The sequence below is a fragment of the Jaculus jaculus genome, chromosome X, assembly GCF_020740685.1.
Source record: "Jaculus jaculus isolate mJacJac1 chromosome X, mJacJac1.mat.Y.cur, whole genome shotgun sequence".
Lineage (NCBI taxonomy): Eukaryota > Metazoa > Chordata > Mammalia > Rodentia > Dipodidae > Jaculus > Jaculus jaculus.
In genome coordinates, this window is record NC_059125.1 from 6,694,804 (window position 1) to 6,705,729 (window position 10,926).

The 10,926-nt window shown below is 43.0% G+C and overlaps 1 pseudogene; it reads right to left on the minus strand.

Moving 5' to 3' along the window:
- LOC101614147 overlaps positions 1-10,926 on the minus strand; it is a 34,085-nt pseudogene that overhangs the window by 21,412 nt on the left and 1,747 nt on the right.

A 10,926-nucleotide genomic window follows, 5' to 3' on the forward strand; every position in this document is an offset into this window, starting at 1 on the left:
TGGATGTATGTACATATAGAGCACATTTGATTACTGAAATAGACTTAGTTGAAGAATGGCACAAGGGCTTCTAAATACATGTTGTCCTATCTTTAAAATTTTAGTTGTACTATGGCAGCATAAGCCTTATATATGAGGTATAGAAAGTAGGCACATCTCACATTTTAAATATCTGACATTTATAAATATCTCACATTTTAAATATCTAACATTTATAAATGTAGGCAGAACCTGCTACCAGTCTTGAAAATGGTACCAATTGATTTACAGAATAACTACTTTAACCTAGAAATTGTCAGAAAAGGACAAGTAAGACAGTATAAAGTCTTAGCATCTGTGTTTGAAAATATCTTTGATTAGTTCAGATACTTGTGTGGGTACAAACTACCCAGAGAACACTGGAAACAGAACCACAGTGCTTGAATTTTTTTTTTTAACCAACACAGCTAGCTGAATTCTAATATGACCCTTGATAAATCTTTTTGAAAGAAAAAAAACATTATTTGACAACCAATGAGTTTGGCCTAAACTTGATAGCTACTGATTTTATGTACCACAGAAATTTTTATTAACATAAAACAATTTTGTTTTACCCCTGACTTAAATTTGATAAAGCTTAAGCAAGCTATCCCAACATATCCCAGGAAGATGAAAGTTATCATTACTGAAATTAAATCACTTAAACCTAAGTGAATAAACCTAGTTATGACTATTCAATAGAATTAGCATAAATAAGACAGAAGCTATTTTTAAAGTCACAATGTCTTTAGGTATGAGTACTTCACCTTTGGAAATTAACTAGTTCTATGTGAGCCTTAGTTAAAACCTTGATGAAAAGAGGAACCTAATTTACTTTGATGAGAGAGTCTTAAGACCAGTTTTATAACCCTTAAATCACAACAAATTAGCATCAGTGACCTGGTAATGAGTGAGGCCTTATCATAATACTCAGTTTCTCCACTGATTAAAACCTTGGCATCAGGTAAACATTAGATTTAATCCAATTAAATGTTTCAATGAAGGGGCCCTTCCCCTGATATACATATTAGGTAAGTCTGATGCTTATCTTATGTAAGGAGTTTGTAACCTTATCAAATACCTTGACTCAGTTTACCTATTTAACATTTTGTATAGTGAGAAATTTTATCTAACAGATGTGACTTTAGGTGTTCAAAAGAGAAGAACTAAACAGAACCACAGTTATATGCTGTACTCCTTTTTCTGTGTCAGAGACAATTGGTCATTTTGTCTCTAGTCAGAGTCTGGGGAACACATGGCTTAAACTTGTATGGGGTCTGAGATAAAGGAGGTTCCATCCATTTTTTTAGAGTCCAGCTTTCCATGAATTTAAGTAGCATATGTTGGAAAGCAAGAGCAAAATGAAATTACAGAGCAGAGAGATAAGCATCCTGACATTCCTTTTCCTATTCTGAAGTAGTTTGTTTTTACATAGCAAATTTACCATTTGCAAAACACAAGGTGATAGGTTCTTGTTTAGGTTTAACTTGGTTAAACCTCCAATTACATCTGTACTTATGACTTTGTGACCCACTTAGCATAGGCATCACCTGTGTCTAATGTAAGATGAATTTAGATTAAGATTATGTCCCTATATAAAACTTTTACAGTATCCTTAAGAGTCTGTAAACAGTTGAACAATCTCTAACTTTAGGCATGGTGTCTAGATTTAGCCTGAAAATTCTTTCCTACATACACACATCTTTATCCACATACTTTAACATTCTCATCTAAGTACCACTAAAAAAGCATTTTTTTAAAATTTAATTTATTAGTTTTCTTTTCAGTAAATACAGGCAGTTTGGTACCATTATTTAGGCTCATCTGTGATCTACCCCCTCCCATTAGACCCTCCTTGTTAATGAAAATGGGTTGTGCATTGTGGAGTTAGCCCCCAGTTATTAGTATGATAAATGTCTCTGCAAATCATGACCCAACATGTAACTCTGACATTCTTTCCGCCCCCTCTTCCGCAAGATTTCCCTGAGCCATGTTGGGTTCATTTTTGGTCTGCTTCAGTGCTGAGGTGTTGGGGGCCTCTGAGGCTTTGGCTCTCTGACTTGGTAGGAGTTGATTTTTCTCTGCGTTGATCTCCTTCCCCTTTGTGCTGGTATCCGGTTCACAGGAAAACATCACCCTTGCTTATTTCGCCAGTTGTCCTTAGTTTCAGTTGGGCCCCTTTTGAGGTATGTTGGGGCAGCTCTTTTCTTAGGATCTGCATCTATCTTTTTTTTCCCTTGTTGTTTGTAGTGCAGCTAGGCGGTCGCCATCTTGACCGGAAGTCTAAAAAAGCATTTTTAACAAGCATTCTATGTCCCCACATTGAAAAATTCCTTCCCAGTTCCTTCAAGTAATTCATCTCATTATTAACCACCTTTCTTATAAGGCTATTATGAAAAACTACACCAAATTAATTAATCCTGTTACTCACTAACAAGTGAATAGTCTAAAGACAATTTTATGTCATTAATACCAATAAGACACTAACCTAAGGCAAATATTGTTGCTATCTTGAGACAGGCTGGCCTAGAAGTCAGGTCAGTTGCCTCTTCCTTTTAAGTACATTACAATTTTTTTAAATACCTGACAAATTATAAGTTGCCACTTTAGAGAGAATTCTGTTTTTTTTAATAATCCTCTATAAAAGTTGAAGTTGACCTAGAACATAAATTCAGTAATTATATTTATGATATCATGTAACAAAGTTGACATATTTTTTACGTAAAACTTCAGTTCCTTATAGGCTGTAGTTAAACGTGACTTTTTTTTTCTTTCTTGCCACTTTTTGGTGTGCTGTTGCAGCTGGGTAGGGCTTGCATACACCTTAGATCAGCCCTGCCTTACTCCCGGCACTCCTCAGGGGTCCAGTCTACTACACATGGAGGTAATGGCCAAGAAGGATGCCAGGAGGCCAAGGATTCTGACTACCTGAAGGGCAAAGGGGGGGTCCTCCAGGACTGCCAGGAGGCCTCTGAAGAAGGTGGCCCACTGGGAGGCTGCTGAAGAAGGAATGGGTCTGCTCAGGGGCCACTGGGAGAGGAGGCGGAGATATGGCACCTGCATGGGCAGAGGCGCCATTGTCTGTCTGCCACCTGACTCTAACCCAAGCCCCTTTGAGCACTTTCAAAGCTGGTTTGTAGTTTTGCTGCTGAAAGGGAGTGAGGGGAAATTTCCTTCCTGAGCTCTTCATTTCCTAGCCAGATAAGCTATGTAGGTTCACATGGATGCCCAGAAATCCAGAAATGACCTGGAAGAGTTCTTCCCAAAATGAGCCTGCCTCTGTCTGGAGAGCTAATTCCCTTAACTTTCAGAAGAGCTCTTAGTCCATGATTCTGATATATATATATATGTTTATTTATTGGTGGGAGGCGATGTTACCCATGACAGAGAAAGATTAGAAACTCCAAGACCAGAGGGCAACATATCCGAGGGCTGATTAGCATGCGAGGGATTCCCAAAGATCTGGGCGTGAGCCTGTCCACAAGTTTAAGAGGCCGGTGACCTGCCCTATAGGCTTTTAAGAGGTCGATGTGTTACCAGTTTTTCTTTTTGTGTCAGAGAGAAATAGATAGAGGGTTTTTGCCAACACCCAAGGGGCTGTCGGGGTCCAGGCATAGGACAGCTGGCCTCCAGTCAATACTGAGGAGTGGCCTTGGCCAAGATACATCAGTTGCCAGTTCATCGTGTCTTGTCCTGCTCAATGGCATGGACCAAAAATAAAAGAGGAGAAAGAGAAACCCGCCAGCCCTCAAAAACATGGAGGCAAGGCCACATGGGCCGATGTCTCCCAGTTCCTCTGGGAGAGCACTCACCCACCCTGTCTGTCTCATAAGGTCCGGGTTCAGGCACCAGCTGTGGGTTTTCAGATTTTTGCTTAGGGGATACCGTGGTTCACCCTGAAGGCATCCAGGCAACCGGGGGTGGGTGACAGTGTGAAGAGAGAAAGACACTCCCGGGAGAAAGTTGAGCAGCTCTCTCCTTACCTGCTGCCGTGTTGAAATTCCAGTCTGCTCTAGTCAAAGGGAAGAAGGTATCAATGATAACCTGATTATTGGTGGGATTCCCATCAGTGCCCGGAACCAATTTCTGGGCTTCAGTCTGGCTTCTTTCTCTTTCCTCTGTAGTAAAGAGAATCTGTAGCAATTGTTGACAATCATCCCAAATTGATTACCGTTTTGGTCTGGGGGCCCCATAACCCGAAGAGGGAATACTGTGATTCCAAGGGGCCCTAATTTTAACACCCTGAAAGTGGTCCATCAGTAAAGAAAGTGGGGTAGTCTGTGTCTATCCCATCCGTCCAAGCACACAAATAGTAATCCGACAAAGAAAAGGAAAAAGAGACAGCAAAAAAGTTCAGCTGGGCAGCAACTACAAAACTGAGAAAACAGCCTCTTGTGTTGTCTCTACAAATAGGGGAATGAAATACCATCTGAGTGGGCCTGGGGAACCCAGGACCCACTGTCCGAACAAAGTGGCCATCTACTACACAACTGAAACAACAGCCTCTCCCATTATCTCTACAGATAGGGGAATGAAATCCCCTCCAAGCAGGCCTGGGGCACCCAGGGTCACTGAAAAAAGTGGCCATCTACTACAAAACTGAATTTGAGACCATGGCATCTTGCTGTTCCTCGGTAGTGACCCACGTTTCTCTACAAATGGGGGGATGAAATCCCCTCCTGGTGGGCCTGGGGCACTCAGGACCCGCCTTCCCAACAGAGTGGCCTCCAAGGGTGCATCTGCCCAACCACAATTTTCTAATGAACAGAAGAACAAAGGACAGGTTTTCAGGAAAGACAAAACACAGAAGCACAACACAGAAGCACACTTACCAGCCAGCGACCTGAGCTCCACATGTTGGTGGTCCTCAGCAGTCTCTGAGGAGATCCTGGATGAGCCTCCAAATGTTATGCCCAGTTCTCGGCACCCCTAGTGACAACCAAGGAGAACCAAACACGTATGCAAGGGCAAGGAGCTTTATTTCGGGCTTAAGCTCGGTCTCTTGACTTCACCAACGCAGTGGATCCATGCAAGAGCCCTGAGTAGTGGGAGGGTAGGGTTTTTATAGGGATTTGAACATAGAAGAAGGGGATGGTACATGATTGGTTGATTTAAACAGTGTACTTTTCTGGTTGGCTTAGGATTTTGGCGGGCAAAGTTGGCAGGCTGGGGCTAGGGGAATTGAACTTATCTATGACTACAGGAATGTATGGCATAATCAGCTTCCAGTAAGTGTTAAACCCACCCTTACTGGGCAATAAAAACTTAGACATTGCCAGGGAAACAGAAACTTAGGCCTACTGAGGACTCAGAAGCCTGTCATGGCATCAATCTGGTTCCTGAGTCCTTCAGTGGCCCAGGTCTGTGACCCATTATCTCTGGTCTTCTAGGTCCCAAGGAGCCTCAGACGGCTTCTCTGAGATGGACTGAGCAGCAGAAAAGGGACTTGCAGTGGTGGTTGGCGCTCCTCCAGAATGCCCTTAAACTTTTCCTTGGAGCCAGAAAAATATTGTTTCTTCCTGGAACAGATAATTGAGTTAAATGGGCTTTGGAATGTCCTCTGTCTTGATTCATGACTGTGAAAGAAACTTGAAATTGTGTACTAGTTGGGTACTTAACATTTTATTTTGGAAGATTCTAAGGAAAGAGAAAGAAGGCTTTAGCTGTCTTGGGGTTTGAACTTTAGTGATTCCTCTAGAAACTGCCTGATTGGATTTTCCATATAACATTTTCTTTGAGGCCAAATCTCATAACCCAGGCTGTCCTCAACTGGCTATATAGCTGAGAACAACTTTGAACTTCTGATCCTTTTGTTTTTGAGCGCAGGAATTACAGGCATGCACTACCACACCCGGTTTATGTAGTGCTAGGAATCGAACCCAGGGCTTTATGCTAGGCAAGCATTCTGCCAAGTGAGCTCCATTCTCCTCTTCTGTGTAATTGTGTTTTTTGGGTTTTTCAATGTAGTGTCTCACTCTGGCCTAGGCTGACCTGGAATTCACTATGTGGTCTCAGGGTGGCCTCGAACTCACGGCAATCCTCCTACCTCTGCCTCCTAGGGCTGGGATTAAAGGCGTGAACCACCACGCTGGCTATAATTGTTAAATATTATTTTCTAAATCTACTCTGGATGCAGAGACAAGAAGACTATTTGAGTTCAAGAGTTTGAGGTTGGAGTGTGTGTTATTCCAATTGGATATCAGCATTAATAGGGTGACTTCTAGGGAACAAGGGACCCTCAGGTTGCACCTCCTTTTCAGTAGTGGGACAGTGCTTGTACTTAGCCACTCCATTCCAGTCTGGGCAAAACATTTATAAAAACATCATTTTCAGGCAGTAAAACTCTCATATGGGAAACCTCACAACCTGGGTTCAATTCCCCAGTACCCACATGAAGCCAGGTATATAGTTTGCATATGGAGTTCATTTGCAATGGTAGGAGGCCCTGGCACGCCCACACTTTCTCTCTCTGTCTACCTTGTTCTCTCTCTCTTAAATAAATGAATAATTACAATAATTTAAAAGTCCTTCATTTTCTCCACTGTATCTGAAATGCATGTGTGACATTCATTGATTTTGCAGTTTCCACGATGGGTCCTTCATCTCAGCCTGAAGATTCTTTTTTTCTTTTTCTTATGGTGTTTACTTTTTCAAGAGCCTTCTTATAAGTCAAGGATTCAGGGATACATGGTGGTGCTCACCTGTGAGCCCTGGTAGGTGGAGGCAGGGGGCATCAGGAGTTCAAAACCAGTCTCAGCTACACATTAAGTTGGAGGCTAAGGCCATGCTGTACTACATGAGAACCTGTCAATAAAGAAAGAAATGAAGTCTAGGAGTCAATGATAGTCTTTGTTGGCATTATTATTATTATTTTTTTAGGTGGGGCCTCTCTCGAGCTCAGGCTGACCTGGAATTCACTATGTAGTCTCAGGGTGGCCTTGAGCTCACGGTGATCCTCCTATCTCCACCTCCGAAGTGCTGTGATTAAAGGTGTGAGCCACTGCACCCAGCTCTGTTGGCATTAGTTTTTACTTGATTTGAACCTATATCCCTAACAGGAAAAAAAAAAAATCTCTACAACAATTTAGAGATTTCTGGACTGTGGGTCCTCATGTGGCACAGGGCAAGGCAAGTTCCATATGCTCTGACCTGTAGGAGGGTCCCCTCTCCTGGCCCAATGGAGAAAAGAGACTTTTTCTAGAACCCTCTTGGTCTGCATCTTCTCTGAATTTTGGATTGTGGGTTGCCTCAGAGCTTCAGCAGGCCATATAAAAGGAAAACACATTATCACCCACTATTACCACTATGACCACCACTGTCATCTAGGAAACTCACTTCCAGGCCATTCCGTAAGACCTTAGTTCCTTACCTAGTCTGCCTGTTCTGCCTTTGATCCTCTGTGATGAAAGACAGAATCATGTCCCTCCCCAACAAATGACTTCACATGGCAAAGGGGGCTATGCAAAGCCAAAATAAATAAATAAATCTTGAGATAGGGAATTTATTTTGGACTATCTGGATGGGCCTAGTGGAATGAAAAAGGCCCTTATAAGAGAGACGCAGCCAGAGGAGGTGCAGTGATAGGAGAAATCACAGTGATGAAGGGGGGCTTCAGGACCAGTGTAATGCAGGCAGCAGGAGAGGAAGGAATGAATTCTCTTCCACAGCTTCCAGAAGGAATACAGCCTGCTCAGTCATCTTAGGCTTACCTCTAGAACTGTATAATGTGTCTACGTTGGAAAGCCCCGAAATTGTGATAGTTGGTTATCACAGACAGCCCAATACATCCATCTTTCAGGTAGTCCGAGGGTTGCTCTGTATATCTTGCCTGTTTTTTTGGGGGGGTGGGGTGGGGGGAGGAGGAGGGAAGAAAGGAAGAAGGAAGGGAGAGAGAAAAACAGACGTGTCCTTACTTTAACCTGAACCAGAAGTCCCTATTTATTATTGATTGGTTGATTGTCTCACACTATAGTCCAGGCTGGTCTCAAACTCATAGTAGTCTTTCTTCCTTCAACTTCCTGTGTTTTGACATTATAGGACTGTTGCAGTCAGGTTCGCATTGCTGGCAAAAATCACCTGACCAAGAGCAACTTTTGTGCAAAAAGGATTTATTTTAGCTTATAGACTCGAGGGGATGCTCCATGATGACAGAGGAAAATGATGGCATGAGCAGAGGGTGGACGTCACCCCCTGGCCAACATAAGGTGGACAATAGCAACAGAAGAGTGTGCCATACACTGGCAAGGGGAAACTGGCTATAACCCCCATAAGCCCGCCCCCAATAATACAATTCCTCCAGGAGGCTTTACTTTCCAAATCTCCATCAGCTGGGGTACCTAGCATTCAGAACACCTAAGTTTATGGGAGACACCTGAATCAAACCACCACAAGGAGTGAGCCACCGTGCCTGACTATTTTAAAAAAAAATAGTTTTGCAGAGCTAGGAAATTGGACTCAAGATATTATACTTGTTAGACAAGGACTCTACCATTGAGCTATACCTGCAGGTCAAGTTCCTTCTTAATTTTCAATTTTTATGACTTCACACATTAGTTATCTCTCTTCTATGTCCTACAGACTCCATCATTACCGTTTGAACACTGACTTTTTTTCCTTTCTTTTTAGTATTTTTCTTGATGTGTGTGTGTTCATGTGTGTAAGCGTGGGTGTCCAAGTGTCATGGTGCACGTGTGGAGGTCAGAGGATAACTCTGGGTGTTGGTCCTCACCTTCTACCTTGGTTGAGCAGGATCTCTTATTCTTCATTGCTGGGTTTGCCAGACTAGCTGACCTGTGAGCTTCTGAGAAATTCTCCTGTCTTGTTTTCCTGCCTTACATCTCTTCTCACCCTAGGCACATGGATTATTATTATATTTTTTAACATGGGATCTGGGGATCTGAACTCAGGTACTCATGCTTGCATCCACTGAACCATGTCCCCAGTCCTTTTTATGGTATTTAAAAAAAATTAAAAATATTTTATTTATTTATTTGAGAGCAAGAAAGAAGCCGAGAGAAAGATAGAGAATGGACACACCAGGGCCTCTAGCCACTGCAAACAAACTCCAGATGCATGTACTGCCTTGTGCATCTGGCTTATGTGGGTCCTGGGGAATTGAACTGGGACCCTTTGGCTTTGCAGGCAAACACCTTAACAGCTAAGCCATCTCTCCAGCCCCTTTATGGTATCTTTGGGACATGGTCTCACCGTGCAGTAAGGCTGACATGGACCTTTAGATTTTCCTGCCTTAGCTTCCAAGAGCTGCGATAACAGGCCTGTGCCACCATACCCAGTTTATGTGGTGCTGGGGACCACACTCAGGGCGTGATACATGCTAAGCAATTGAGCCACATCTCTAGGCCCTGGTTTGCTTCTTACAACAGAATAATGTGAGACTCCCTAAAGAAACCACTTTACCTTTCTCTACTAAAATACCAGCTTGGAGGTGTTCTGTTGGCGGGGGGAGTTGTTAATAGCTCTCTCAACAGCCACCCCCACCCCAGGCACTCCCACGGATTGTGAGGCCTGGTGAAAAGATCATGTGGGCTGGAATAAGTCAGGGTGGAGGCAGAGTCAAAGGTCATCCCTGTGTTCCTAGTGTCCCTTGGACATAACATGATGCATGTTTCACAGAAGCAGTTAACTTCAGGGGTATTTAATAACAACAAATGGTTCACAACCAGCTTCTCAAAAATGCACAGATAACCGTTTCACAGCAGAGATGGAGAAGGAATAGTATTGAAGTAAGCAAGAAGACTTGAACACAATGAAACACAGTCAGGCAGTCATGGCAGACATATAGCTCTTATCCCTTTATTTTTTTTAAAAAAAATTTATTTTTATTTATTCGTTTATTTATTTGACAGGGAAAGAGGGAGGGGGAGAGAGAAAGAGAGCGAGAAAGAGAGAGAATGGGTGCGCCAGGGCTCACTGCAAGCGAACTCCAGATGTGTATGCCCCCTTGTGCATCTGTCTAACGTGGGTCCTGGGAAATTGCACCTCGAATCGGGGTGTTTAGGCTTCACAGGCAAGCGCTTAACTGCTAAGCCATCTCTCCAGCCCTCTCTTTTATTTTGATGTCATCATTTTCCTCTCCTATTATGCAGGTCTTGTGTAGGTAGAATCAGCCACTGTGATGTTATGAATATCAAGGCCATTTTGTGCCTGGAAGACAGCATTGTAAGCAGTCCTACCCTTCCCTTGGTTCTTAACATTCTTTCTAACACAATGGTCCCTGAGTTTTAGAGGATGTGATAGAGATGTCTCCCTTAGTGGTAAATAATCCACTGTCCCTTCTTAGCACTTTGATGAGTTTTGAGTCTCCTCAGTGGTCACCACCATCTGAAAAGAGATGCTTCTCTAACCAAATATGAGAGTAGCATTAATACATGGACATAAATATAAGTGTTTAGAGGGAAGTTTGGTGGGCATATTATATCCATTTAGCCAGACAACAGTAATAATTTCTCCCCTAGGGCTAATGACCTCCAAAGCTATTGTTTTTTCATAAGGGTTTTCAGTTCTAAGCAGGAATTCCCTCCTGTGGAGTGGGCCTCAAGTCCAATCAAAGAGCAGTTGGTTTCCCCCATAACTGACATGCCATCCTTTCACAGTTGGTACATTTGGCCTGGTTGGCTAGCCCGCAATCTTGCATGGCCCACTGTTACTTAACACCACTGGTTACTTTTCTCCTCCAACTGGCTGCATAGCTCTTTCCAGCATCCCGGCAGCTAGTCAACAAGCAGAAGGCTTCCAGCTCAGATCCAGCTTGATTTCTCAGTGACCTGCAGCCCAACATGTAGAATGTTCAGCAATGATAGAGTCTCACCATCTAGTTCTGGTGGGCAATTAAGAGCCATGGCAATAGCCTGTGATGTTTTGGGGACATTAGTGGCCTTCTCGATCAAC